The sequence below is a fragment of the Coenobita brevimanus genome, chromosome 62 (genome assembly GCF_032717465.1).
Source record: "Coenobita brevimanus isolate Jiangsu-jjx chromosome 62, ASM3271746v2, whole genome shotgun sequence".
Lineage (NCBI taxonomy): Eukaryota > Metazoa > Arthropoda > Malacostraca > Decapoda > Coenobitidae > Coenobita > Coenobita brevimanus.
In genome coordinates this window covers 14,567,881-14,582,371 of record NC_137015.1, presented here as the reverse complement: position 1 = coordinate 14,582,371, position 14,491 = coordinate 14,567,881, and positions in this window count along the sequence as shown.

The following is a 14,491-nucleotide window of genomic DNA, read 5'->3' as shown; positions in this document are numbered from 1 at the left end:
TTAACACAGGAGCAGCTGTTGATCAGTGAAAAATGTAATGCACAAGAATACTGTCACAACTCATGCCGTCGTAAATGTGCAAGCGTGCTTCGAGTCTTAGTGAAACCTTTGACTCGGTGGCACTTTAGAGATGCCAAAGACCAGATTATCACACAACCACTCGCGAAGCGAGAGCTGGTGTCTTGACAGGCTAGCACGCACCTGCTGTTTGAGGGGTAGAGGGTAAGTGAAGTATGAAGTGATTTAGTTTTTAAAAAAGTTAGTCAAAAGTCAGTCACTGGAGAAAATTAAATTTCGACCCGAGTAAACGTATGTGAACAAAATTGCCAAAACAGTTTGAATCTGATTTGTATCATATTTGACAAATGAGTTAAGGATAATCCTAGAGGTTGAACTATTGTTTTGGAGAATAATAGGTCAAAGATCAAGGTCGTATGGCAAGGTCAGTATAAGCAGTTTTATCCAGCGCACAGTAGACTAAACTTTGCTCATGTTAAAATAAAGATAAAAAGATTCGATTTTAAGAACAATCAGTCAAGGGTCAAAGTCACAGGGAAGAGACAAATGTCAAGATCATAAAGCAAAATAAACTCACATCGATTTGATCAGAATTGGAGCCAACTTTGATGGAGAGGTTAAGCAGCTTTGAATTAATTTGATTTTGTGAGTAATTATCAAGGAGGTGAAGGCTGAGGCGAAATTCAGAATATTCGACCCAAAGATGGCAGGTGGGCTTGGATTTTACACTCACTGAGTCCTCCTCCTTTGTATTATTTTTTACTCTTCATGCGTGTTAAATTTTCCCACATTCCTATGGGAAGTTTCCTTGTTTTGGCAATATTATTATTTTATTATTATTATTATTATTATTATTATTATTCGTTTTCGTTTTCGTTTTCGTTTTTAAAGGCTCCAACATGCTTGCATGTGTCGGCCTTGGTCACCTAATGGCGGCTATCCATGCTATGCTGCACGATCCATTGCAGCCTCCCTGTTCAATCCCTTAACTCTGAGGTCGCACTTAATGACCTCGTCCCATGTCTTTCTCGGTCTACCCCTCATAACCCCACCCCCAATATTAACACTTCTCACCTTCCTCACCCAATTATCATCCCCCATCCTCTCCACATGTCCAAACCATCTTAATCTACCTCTCCTTATCACAACACCAATACACTCCAGTTCCATCCTACCTCTCAACTCTTCCCTCATAAACCCAGCCCCTCCAGGCCTTGGACGCAGGGACGCACTGCACATCCACCTAATCATTGTCATTTCTGTACGTCTGAACGGGCGAATATCTTCCTCCTTCACTGCCCAGGTCTCACTACCATACAGCATTACACTCCTAACACATGCTGCATACAAAGACCCCTTAGCACGTAGGGAGAGTCTTCTCAATGTCAGGAGAGGCAAGACCTCCCTGAACTTCTTCCAACCACGTCTCACCCTAGCCACAGAGCTAGCTCCAGTCCCACCTTCAGCACACAGCATGTCTCCCAAATAACAAAACTCTTCCACACACTCAAGAGATTCACCAGCAAGTTCAATCCTTTCACGTCTGACAATCTCCACCTGCTCACCCCGACACGCCGTACACATAAAAATCAGCATTATCTCGCAGTCTACCTCTGATACCACTACATCTCTTATGCACCCATTTATCACACACACTGCACAAGATGGAATTACTTCCCACACCCTTGTGGCAAACTGCACATGGCCACTCTCCCTCGTCTTTGACAGTACCGCCACCAGCCCTAGATATCATCACTTTTGTTTTATTTGCATTTACCCTTAAACCCTTGTGCCCCATACTATCTCTCCACTTCCTAAACCTTTCCTCCGCCTCCCTTTCGTTCTCTGCAATCAACACCAAATCATCAGCATACAACAACTCCCACGGGAGTCTGTTTCTAAAGTCACGTGAAGGGCTTCAAGTACCATGATAAACAACATGGGACTCAAGACTGACCCCTGATGCACACCAACATTCACGGAAAACTCATCAGTCAAATCTCCATTCACTCTTACCTGGGTGTGAGCACCCACATACATAGCCATAACCACCCTAACCAGCCACTCCTCCAAGCCAAGCTTTCTCATTGCCCACTTCACCACCTCTCTAGGGACTCTGTCAAAGGCCTTTTCCAAATCAACAAAAACAAAGTAAAGATCCCTTCTCCTATCAATATATTTTTCCTGAAGCTGTCGAACAATGAATATAGCATCAGTGGTCCCCCTACCTGGCATAAACCCAAACGCATCTCATCAATATTCACTCTTTCTCTAATCATACCTTCTAAAACTCTCTCCATTACCTTCATTATCTGATCTAAAAGCTTTATACCTCTATAATTTCCTCTTTCCAGGGCATCACCCTTCCCTTTATACACATTTACAATTACACTCTTCAGCCAGTCATCTGGGACAACACACTCATAAATAATCCTATTTATCAGGGCAGTGACTAAACTCACCCCTATATCGCCTGAGGCCTTCAGCATTTCGGCAGTCAACCCAGACACACCTGCTGCCTTCCCCACCCTCATCCTGCCTATTGCCTCACTCACAGTAGCAGTATCAATCAAAGGCCAAGGCCAAACACTGGATCTGCTGGCTCCAAACCTTCCCTGTCCCAGTCAAACTCCTCATTCAACAACCGGTTATAATGCTCTCTCCTTGCATCTTTAATATCCTCACTGTTCACCATTACCCTTCCTTCATCATTCTTCACACACTGCTCACCTATATTATCCCGATTATCTCTCTTCACTTGACCTACCACCCTAAATATCATATTTTTATATCATATTATGATTATCATTATTATATTATTATTATTATTATTATTGTTATTATTATTATTATTATTATTGTTGTTATTTTTATTATTACTTATTATTAAACTGCAAGATTTCAAAGGCTTTTTGGCATAGAACCTTCAAACTTGGGCAACTTAGTTGGGCAGCTGTCCATTTCTTTTGGCCAAATATGGTAGCAATCCATCGAACGGATCTCCAGATATTATGTGGAACAGAGAGAAGTGATGTTAATAAGATGGATGGGGTGGTACGTAGGTAGCTAGGTAGATAGGTGCCACCAATGTGGATGATGTGGAGGATCATTGCTACCAGCGTCAGGTATCGTAGAGTATCATAGATTACTGCTGCTTCCAAACCTAGGGGTTGGGATTGTAGCTGTAGATCGGTGGGTCACCTCTGGCACCAGTAATGTGGGCTGCTACCAATATAAAGTTGTGAGGCACTGGATAGTGTGCAGATCGTATTGTAAATGAAGGTGACGCAGTGACTCTCTGTGGTTACGGGGTTTTATTGTGATACAGTTATATCGTTCTTGTGATGGACCAGGTGACGTGACCCATGTATTGTCAGCGTGATGACGAACCTCCATCTCTACTCTGTCTCCTAAGCTTCCTTTTCTCATCTCTCCAATCCCCTTCTGCCTTCTCTGGTTCTCTCTGGCTCTCTGACTCTCACCTCTGATTTCACAGAATCTATTGCTGGCCGGTTTCCGACGGGGTGACGTGTGTGTGCGTATGTGTGTAGTGTCTAGTACATTTCCATCACGTGAGCTAACTGGCTTTCGTCAGTTACCCCATGTGTTTGGTACAGCACACAATTCTTGATTCTCTATATGTGTTTGCCATATGTTATGTGTTTGCATTCTGGCTCGAGGATGTCTCACAGACGTGCACGTCACTTCCTTCTCACACCCTTACCCTGTCTTGCTTTTCCTTACTCCACTTTCTTACTTCACTTCCTTCTTCTTGTTTAATTTCTTGTGGTTAATTTGTAAAGCTTGTTATTTGTTTTAGGTGATTGTAGAGCTGTAAATTGTAGACAGTTGTTGTAGATGATTGTAGTAGAGCTGTAAATTGTAGACAGTTGTTGTAGATAATTGTAGTTCATCATAAAATTGAAGACTTCATCTTTACCTCTGTTGTAATCGTCCTCTTTACTGCTATTCCTTTTTTCTTTTGTTACTGCCACCAGTGTTAATAGGGTAGAGTGAGTCAGTCGTGGTATCTCAAGAACCACTTAAGCTAGGAAACCAAAATTTTCTACAAAATTGCCTTAAGGCATATGCAGGCCAGGAGGGAGTATGGTTCCAAATGGTTGATTACTCCCTGGGATCGCCTGGGGTAAAAAATTGGACTTCCAGATATTCCCAATGTCACCTAATTTTCCATGAAGGATTAAAGCTAGAGCCACCAGACTTGGATCTTGTGCATGTCACATTAGGTCATCACAGTCAGTGATGACCTAATGTAACATGTACAAGATCAGTGGCCTTGACCTCAGCTGGGGTCAATAATTGGGACTTTGCAGGATATTCAGGATGCCACCTAATTTTCCATGAAAGTTTAAAGCTAGAGCCACCAAACTTGATGGACATAGACTGTGATTACCTAAGGTGGCATGTCTAGGATCAGTGACCTTGACCTCAAGGTCCTTTATATCTCAGCTTCTAGTAAGCAGTGACTGTGGGAAGTTTTTCTTAATCAAAATTGGCCATGGGCAGTTTTATGGTGTTTTAGTTATTATCAAGAACTCCACATTCTGTTGAGTGCTTACTGATATTGTAGATATTATTTCTTTTTTTTTTGGGGGGGAGGGGAGAATCTTGAAGGCTGTCATTCCAGGACCGTTCAAGAGAGGAACTTGAAATTTTCAGGAGTGATGTATCGTGGTTGCAAGCTTCTTTTGGCACAAAATAAAAATGTCCTAACACTAGCGCCGCACTAGCGCCCTCTGTTTTTTTTTTTTTTCCTCTCCTGCACAGCAAAAAATACTAAATCGATTGCTTTGCAAAATGTTTCAGTACGTAGCCATTAACATATATTAGTGAACCTGGGTAAGCTACTGATACTGAGATCCAACAAATACTTTCTGGGATATTGAGGAAAATCAGAATGGCCACCTCATGCCTGAAAGTCCTAAATCGAAAAGTATATGGCCGATTTTGATGAAACTGGGTGGAAATGTAGAGGGTCATGAGTGAACATGATTTGCAGAGTATGAATGACCTTCACCTTGATCTCAAGGTCACAGGTCAAAATCCGTAAAAAATTTTGAGTCATACCAAAAGTCCCGTTATAGTAGGTCTACAGTGATAAAAATATTTTCATCTGGAATGTGGAGTTCTTTGAATATTGCTTTAGCAATTTCAGAATTCTAGTTATTATTATTGTTATTATTATTATTAGTATTATTATGATGATGATGATGATGATGTTCATGTTTTTGTTTATGTTTATGATTATGTTTATGTTTATGGTTATGGTTATTATGATTATTGTATTACTACTACTACTACTACTGCCACCACAACCACTACTACTACTACTACTGCCACCACAACTACTATTATTACTGCTACTTCTGCTACTACTACAGCTACTGCTACTATTTACTACTACTACTACTACTACTACTATCATCATCATCATCACCATCATCATCATCATCGTCATCGTCATGTTCATCATTATCCTTTTTTTTTTTTTTTTAAGCAATATTTTCATTTATTTCCATGCTTCAGGAGCAGCTCGTCTCTGTTCATATGTATTAATACAAACCCCCAGCAGTTTACTGTTTTCTACATTTTTGTTCTAAGTTCTTTTATCAAAAGCTTTTAGCCCCGTTTAATCCAGTGACGTACTAGCGACTTTAATTTCTTGACTATTTTATACAGTAAGGGAACTGATGTTTTTGTAACGCTAGGCTCATCTGGTCATGAACCCACTGAACCGGAGGAAACAGCCAGTTCAACTGGTCGCTCTCAGACTTTCTGCTTAGATAATGTTGATGGATTGTTAATGTTGTGATGGTATCGTGCATAAAGTGGGTAAAGATTGTATGCGTTGTGATAGCATGGTGCATGGGGTAGGTAAGTTTGCTGTGGGCTGAGGGAGGGGACGGCATCGTCGTTTAGTCATGGTGAACGATGGGTAGTTTGTTGTGATGAAAATGCAGCAGGGAAGGGTAATGGCCGCACCATAGCTGCCTAGGTGCATTTATATCTTTGACTACCAAGGGTACCCGGCGTTGTCCGGGTAAAACCCTATGATCGTGCATACCGGCATTGCCTGGGACCTTGGATGGCCATTCCCCCTGTGGAAGACGACCCCCGAAGTCCCATTATGTCCAGCAAATATAGTTCCCTCCTCCAGCCCATTGTCCCAATGATATATTCCCCATGGACTTATTCTTGCCATGGACCAATTTTCCCACTACCCACCTACTTCCACCAACCTTTCCCATCCACCTTGTTCACCCACCAACCCATCTACCCTGCTCAGCCACCCGCCCACCCATTCCACCTGCCTACCCCACCCAGCCCACCCTTTCACCCACACTCACCTACCCATCCTGCCCATGCACTCACCCATCCTGCCCACCTCATTCACCCACCCATGCTGCCCCATCACACCCGCTCAATGCCCACTCACTCAGCCCACCCCATCAATCCGTCCACCCGTCCGACTCTCTGAAAGTAATAATATGGGTGTAAAAGTGCACAGTTCTCTGGTAATTGGCTATCATGTTTCCTCCATGTTGACTTGATTACCTCTTATTAGATCTAATCTTGGCCATCAGGGACGCCACTTTATCAGCTGTGACGTAAAGGTGTAGTACATCTGTTATAAATGCGAAGAGACTTCTGTATGCATCCCCCTCGATTTCTGTAGAGGATAGAAAGACAGACAGACAGACAGACAGACAGACAGACAGACACACACACACACACACACACACACACACACACACACACACACACACACACACACACACACACACACACACACACACACACACACACAGATAGATAGATAGATAGATGGATATATAGATAGACAGATAGACAGACAGATAGATGTATTTATATAAACGGGTACAGATGACCCGTGTTTATAGTTTTAGTGCATTCTGTTAGTATTCTTAAGGATTTGTTTTGTGTTCTTTGAAAATTTGTCATGTGTGTACTGGATAAGATAGACGGCCAGCTTGGACTAGCTAGCTTCGTTGCTGTTCTAAGGGCTTGTTTATAGACTGGCCTCAGATACTCTTTCTAGACTGTGCACTTTAGATGAACCCTAATTTAGTGAAAGCGTAAATGAAGATGATAGTTCCTCTCCAGTGGGAAAGGTGCCTCCAGAGCTGAATAGAAGTTTCTGAATGTAACAAAAATATATGTTACCGCAGTGAAGTGGTGAATATTACCAAATATCAACGTCAGCTGCAGTCTGATCGTTGTTTGTGAGCCTGTCTAGCTTGTGATGCCACTAGATGTTCCTTTGCTGTGTGTGTGTGTGTGTGTGTGTGTGTGTGTGTGTGTGTGTGTGTGTGTGTGTGTGTCTGTGTGTTTTACTTTAATCTTTTCAACTCGATGATGATTTTCTGATTCGTTTTTAGTCTCTCCAATCGGTTTTATTCTGGTAAGAAAAAGATTTCAAACTGAGGGACTTAAATACAACCTCAACCGACCCATTTTTGCTTGGATTCTTCTGTTTGCAGCATGATTAAGAAGAAAAAAAAAAGGAACGGATATATGTGTCGTAATCAGGGTTAATGTTTATATCGTTTCTTTGCTGGCCATGCGCACCGTTTGTTCATGTTTAGCGAAAATGTGAGGAACATGGTGAAATTGAACATACTTGTGCTCTTTCGAGAATTGTAGATTTTCATGATTACAGACAAAGGAAAATGCAACCACAGAACAGTAGCGAAATACGGTTAGTGCTAATTTTCTGTAAACCTGTCTCCGGATGCAACCCCCATCAGCTATCCCCCCCTCACCAATATTCCCCCATGGACCTGATCTCACTCCATGGACCTAATTCCTCCATTAACCTGTTTTTCTCCGATGGACCTATTTTACCTCCTGGGCCTCCTTTCCACCATGGCCTTCTTTCCCTCTTATGGACCTGTCTCCCTTCCGTGAACCTACTTTCCGCCATAATCTGTTTTCCCCCAAGGACCTATTTTCTTCAGTGAACCTACTGTCCCCCATTGACATCATACCGCATAGATCTATTTTTCCCTATGAACCTATTTTTCCATGAACCTTTTCCCCATGATCACATTTTTCCTATGGACGTGTTTTCCTATGGACCTACTGTCACCCATGGACGGTTTCTCTTCATAGATATATTTACTACCATGACCCTTTCTTCCATACATCTATTTTCCCTCCATGGACCTATTTTTCGCAATGGACCTATTCTACCCATTGACCTATTTCCTCCCATGGACCTTTTTCCCCCATTGACTTATCACCGGCTGGACTTTTGCTTCTAACTGGACCCTGGGACACTTTCCTCATGGACCTATTCTCTTAAATGGGCCTAGTGCCAACAAGAACCTATTCACACCATGGACCTACTTTCCAGCTACCAATTCATTCAGCCACCCACACACACATACCCACACCCCTTACCGAGCATAGTCTTTCAGAAACAGCAAGTTCCGCGCACCTACACGACACACACACACACACACACACACACACACACACACACACACACACACACACACACACACACACACACACACACACACACACAGAGGGGTAATTATAACCACGCTTAAGGAGGAAGAACGAGTATTATGCCTTACTTGACGTGTGTGTGTGTGTGTGTGTGTGTAAACAAAAGTTCTCAAAAGTTTTTCATCCAATGCAAGCAAATTTGGTGGTGGGGTTGAGGAGCACCCAAGTAGTTAAACTAATATTTTTTAGAATAATAGGTCAGAGCTCAAACTCATAGGGCTAAGTCAGGTTCTCATCTAACAATGTCAGTTTGAACAACTTTGATCCAGTTTACACCAAACATAGTAGGGAGTGGCGACCACCATCCACTCATTTGATGTAGCTATACCTACCTCTGCCTCCAACTCTCATTCATTTTCTAAGTCTGCCTTCCACGCTGTATACCCTTCCACTCTGTATACTTTTCTCATGTGCCCTGTCCATTTTTATTACTCTTCTTTCCACTTCGGGTGGTTCTGCACTGAGTGACAAACCTGATGGTTTCCAGTAACACAGGAAACCTTTTGCGACGCTAGTTGATAATTATATAACCAGATTATGGGGTGATGGGGAGCCTTCAGTGGCGACACTTTAAACTGGGTGAAGCTTTGCAAATGTGGCGTCCATCCAGGAACCAAATATCTACACTCATCTCCGTGCCACTGTCTACCAAAAGGGAACATCTGTTCACTGCACAGAATGGCCCTACCGGGGTGTTTGCTTGTCCGTGGTTGATGAGTCTACTCGGCCAGTCATTCAGGGGTTGCTCAAACCATGAACACTGAGGGTAAGGCAAGGACGAAGGGGAATAATTACAAGTCAAGGTAAGAGGACAAGATCAAATTTCCACCTGAGTGTCTGTGTGCTAACAAAATAACCAAACGATTTGATTTGATTTGGACCTTATTTGCTGGATGGGTTGAGGATCAGTCAAATGATTAACTTTTTTTTTTTAACAACAGATCTTAAGTCAGATTTTCATGGCAAGGTTAACTTTAGACCAAGTTTTTTTTGAAGGGTTCATGATAAGGCAAGGGTAAATGGATTCCGTTTTTAGAATAGTCGGTCAAATGCCAAGGAAACAGGGAAAGTTTGCATGTCAGGGTCACATGGGGTCAACTCAGTTTTAATCCAGTTTGGGAGAAGCCTCAAAGGTCAAGCAAGAATGAAGCAATTCGATTATGAGAGCAATCGGTCACAGGGCAATGTTGAATGTGTGGCTCTTAGACCAGTTTTTGGGCATGGGTATTACACACTCTGAGTGTTCTTTCTCGTTACACCCACACTCGCACAACAAGAGCAGGTGTTATGTCTTGAGCGGTGTGTGTGTGTGTGTGTGTGTGTGTGTGTGTGTGTGTGTGTGTGTGTGTGTGTGTGTGTGTGTGTGTGTGTGTGAACAAAATAAGTAAAAAAGTTTTGAACCGACTTTAACCAAACTTTATGCATGGGCTGAAGGTCAGTCAACATATAAATCTATTGTTTTTAGAACAACAGGACAAAAGTATAGGTCGTAGGACTAGGCAAAATGTTCATCAAGCAAAATCAGCTTAAGCAGCTATTATCCAGTTTAGATCAAACTTGGGAGAAGGTCTGTGGGCAACAAAAGAATAAAGTGCGACGATATTGAGAAGAATTGGTCAGAGAGCAAGATCACAGGGCAAAGTCAAAGTCCGACCCGTGTATGTTTGTTAACAAAATAAGGAAAACAGTTTCGATTCGATTTTAGCCAAGCTAGGTGGAAGAGCCGAGGGCCAGTAAAGGAATGAACTTTTTCTTCAGATAAATGGGCCAGAAGTCAAGATCACAGGGCAAGGTCAACGCAAGTGATTTTTATCCTATTTAGATGATACCGTTTGAAATGGCTGTCGGTAAGACAAGAATGAAAGAACTCAGTAATCTGAACAGTCAGAGGTCAAGGTAATACGGAATGGTTAAAAGCCAGTGGCACAAGGCAGGATCACCTCAAGCAGTTTGGATATGATTGAGCCAGGCTTGATAGAAGGGTTAAGGGTGATGCAATAACAAAGGGATTCAATTTTCAGTAGTTACTTAAAGGTCAAGATCACAAAGCAAAGTCAGAGCTTGACCTATGTGTTTACTGAGAACAAAATTAACAAAGGCGTTTTGATATTCTGATCTGAATCAAACTTGGTGGATGAGCTGAGGATCACTCAAGAGACTGAAATTGTTTTTGAGAACACTGGGTCAAATGCCAAGGTCACATGGCATGGTCGGCCTGAAGAATTTTTATCCGATTTACTCTGAACTTTCTGCAGGGTTTCAAATTAAAACAAGGGTAGAGTTATTCCATTTGGAGAGCATTCAGCCGGAGGTCAAAGGCACAGAGAAAATGAAATGGCAAGGTCACTGGGCAAAGTCAGCTTAGATAGTTTTGTTGTTATTTAAATATTATTGAGTGGAAGGGGTACAGAATAGGCACGAATGAAGCAGTTCGATTTTAGAGTAGTCGGCCAACAGCCAGGGTCACAGTGCGGTCACATATTAGGCCTTTAAACTACCTGGCGGGCGCTGGTGTTGCTCTCTGAGTGCTCCGTCTTCATATTAGTTTATTCTCTCTACTTCCAGACGATTTTATTCAGTTTACAGGAGACGCGGAGACATTTCGGACAGGAGGAATTAGGTATATCTTTAATCATCTTGCTCATTTCAAGATACTCGCATAAATAAAACCGTTTTGTGGTGTTACGAATTACGTGACAACTGCGTCATGAGAATGTGTTAAGATTAAGACTTTCCAGAAAATATAATTTCTTGAATCCTAGGAAATGTTTTCCATATAATCTTTGTTACCTCTAGACGATTTTATTTACCTTGGGAGAAACTGTTCTAGCTTGAAGTTGCAGATATAGTGTTCATTAACCCATTTAGTGCTGTGGTGATCTTTCAGTTGAATAAACTCGCTTGGAAACTGAAAGAACAAATGCAAAAATACGTTAACGGATTGAAAAGGTTAAGATGTGGAATCTGCCGTATTCCTTTGAACTTATGCGGCTTCCTGGAACTTCCTTGCTTTTTACCAATTTAATTTTATCATAAGATGGCACGTTTAACCTTCTTATGATCGGGACAACTCCAGTATTCTGTTCTCTGTAACACACGATTTTATTTGGCTTATGAGTGAATCATAAAAAACCTAAGAATGTACTTACCGTCATTATTAACCCTTTTATGAACGGGACAAGTTTAGCATACTTTTCTAATTAGCACGATTTCATATGACTGAGTTATCGGAGCCTGAGTGGGTCAATACTGTCACTGTCGGAAGAACTCTAGTGTTCTATAGCAACTAACGCATATTGTTTTATTCTGCTGCAAGGGAGTCATGGGAGCTGTTCCCTTCCTCACACCGTATTCCTGCTGGCGTAAGGGACTTCGTACCACTTCTGTCTTAGCGATTTATTTAACATATTACACTTAACCCTCCTATGACGACCATAAATCTTCACTATTTTATCCTTAGTGCCGCCAAATGATTTTTATCTAAGTTAAACGTGGCCACTTTTCGCCTCAAGCAGTATCCAGTTATCCTCTGACAACCATTCAGATCTTCACTATTGTATTCACTGTTGTGTTCCTGGTACTGTCAGACGATTATGTTCATTTTATAAGTGGCGTCTCGTCGTGTAATCAACAACCCTCTGATTGTAACTAAGATCTTCATTATATTATTTCTTGATACCGCCACACGATTTTATTCAGCCGGCCTCTGGTCGTCTACAAGTTAAAAACAGTCTCCAGCAACACTGCACCACCAGTTTGACCTTAGAATCACACCTTCTTTTAAGAGCCACATCTAATTTGCTTAGGTAATTTTCTTCCTGTTGATAAACTGGTTATCTGTGTCATACATCATATTCATATTTGTTCTTAAAAATGACTCTGGCCTTGCATGAGTCACGAACGGTGACTGAAAGGGTGCGACTCAGCGGAGAAGTAGGCTGACGATAAGAGTAAAAGCTTTCAAGTGGGAAAGGAAGAGTCTGATTCGAAGGAAATATATAATGATGGATGGACGACGATGTTGCTGGATGGATAATTGACAAATGAACCACGGATGGCCAAGACGTCTAGGAACGAGCGGTTGACGATGATAAACGAACGGACGGCAGCGGGTAGATGAAACAAACGACGATGAATGGATGACGGCAACGTATAGAGAACGAAAACGTATGTACGGCAAAGGCGACAACGGGTAGGCGACGAAGACGAAGATGGATGGAAGCTGACAGATGGACAACGACGACAACAACAGATAGCCAATAATATGTTAGCCACGGCGACAACAGCGACGACGACAGCGGCGAATTATACTCGTATGATTGATGGTGATGGATGACTGACGATTGATGATTAATGATGAAGGATGATTGATTTCTAATGAGTGATTGATGAGGTAATGATTGATGATTGGTTGATAACTGGCTGATGATGACTGATGATTGATGACTATTTAAGATTTATTATTAATGACGAGTGGTGATTGAAGATTGATGATGACATGATTTTTTTTTAATGAAGAATGATGATTGATGAGGATTTTATTTTTCTTGATAACCAATGATGACTGAAGCCTAATGATGGCTGATAACTGGTCTTAACTGATGATGACTGATAATGATTGATGACTGATGACTAGTAATGATGCATGGTTGATGGTGGCTGTGTATTAATGTTGACTGATTAATGATGATTGATTATGTCTGACAATTATTGATAACAGATGATTAATGACGATGATGATGATGATGATGATGATGATCATGATGATGATGAAGATGATGGTGTGAATGATGTTGATGATGATGATGATGTACTGGGGATGAAAGCGCTGGCACCGATATAGCCTAACTAGTCAGCTCAAGTTATACACAAGTCCCTCAGCTCCTTCTCTATTCCCCGAAAGGAGGAGGATGAACTGTAGACGGACGATTTCAACCTGCAGTTCACTAGGTTTACGTTCAGATGAGCCTGGGACTACAAGAACAGCATGATGATGATGATGATGATGATGATGATGATGATGATTTTTTCGGATGATTGTTTACGATTGATGATTGATGATTGACTGTTTGATGATTCCCTGAGAAAGATCGATGATGAATGATTGACGATGGATGACAGCTGACTGTTGACCTAATCGACTGATGAGCGATGAACTGTATACAATCGATGGTTGACTGATGATTGATGATGACTGATGACAGGTGATTGATAATGTTGATGTTAATAATATTATCTATCTATCTATAGCCCGACGCCCTAATCCCGCAAAGGGTGGCCACAGACAAAACGCCTCCAAGTCGCTCTGTCACCTACCATTTGACTGCCCTCCCCCCAACTCACTCCCCACTCCCTCATATACCTCTCAACTCCATCCCTCCACCTCATCCTCGGTCTACCTCTCCCTCTCCCTCCCTCCACCTCACCTACATACACCCTCTTAGTCTGTCTTTCATTCTCCATTCTCTTCACATGTCCAAACCACCTCAGTGTATTTCTCCTAATCTTCTCAACCACATCCACATCCACCCCACAGCGTTCCTTCACTTCTTCATTCGTCAGCCTGTCCCTCCACGTCACTCCACATGCTCCTCTCAAGTAACTCATTTCCACTGCTCTCACTCTTGACTTGTTCCCCTCTTGCAAGGTCCATGCCTCGCTTCCATACGTCAGGGTAGGGATCACAGTACTATCATGCAATGACTTCTTAACTTCCATACTCACCTCCCTATTTCTCATCACTGCTTTCAATGTACCAACAACCTTCCTTCCCTGTTGTACCCTTTCACGCACTTCATCCCCCAAATAATAATAATAATGATAATAATAATATTATTATTATTATTTTTATTATTATTATTATTATTATTATTAATGATAATAATGATAATAATAAGAAGGAGAAGAAGAAGAAAAA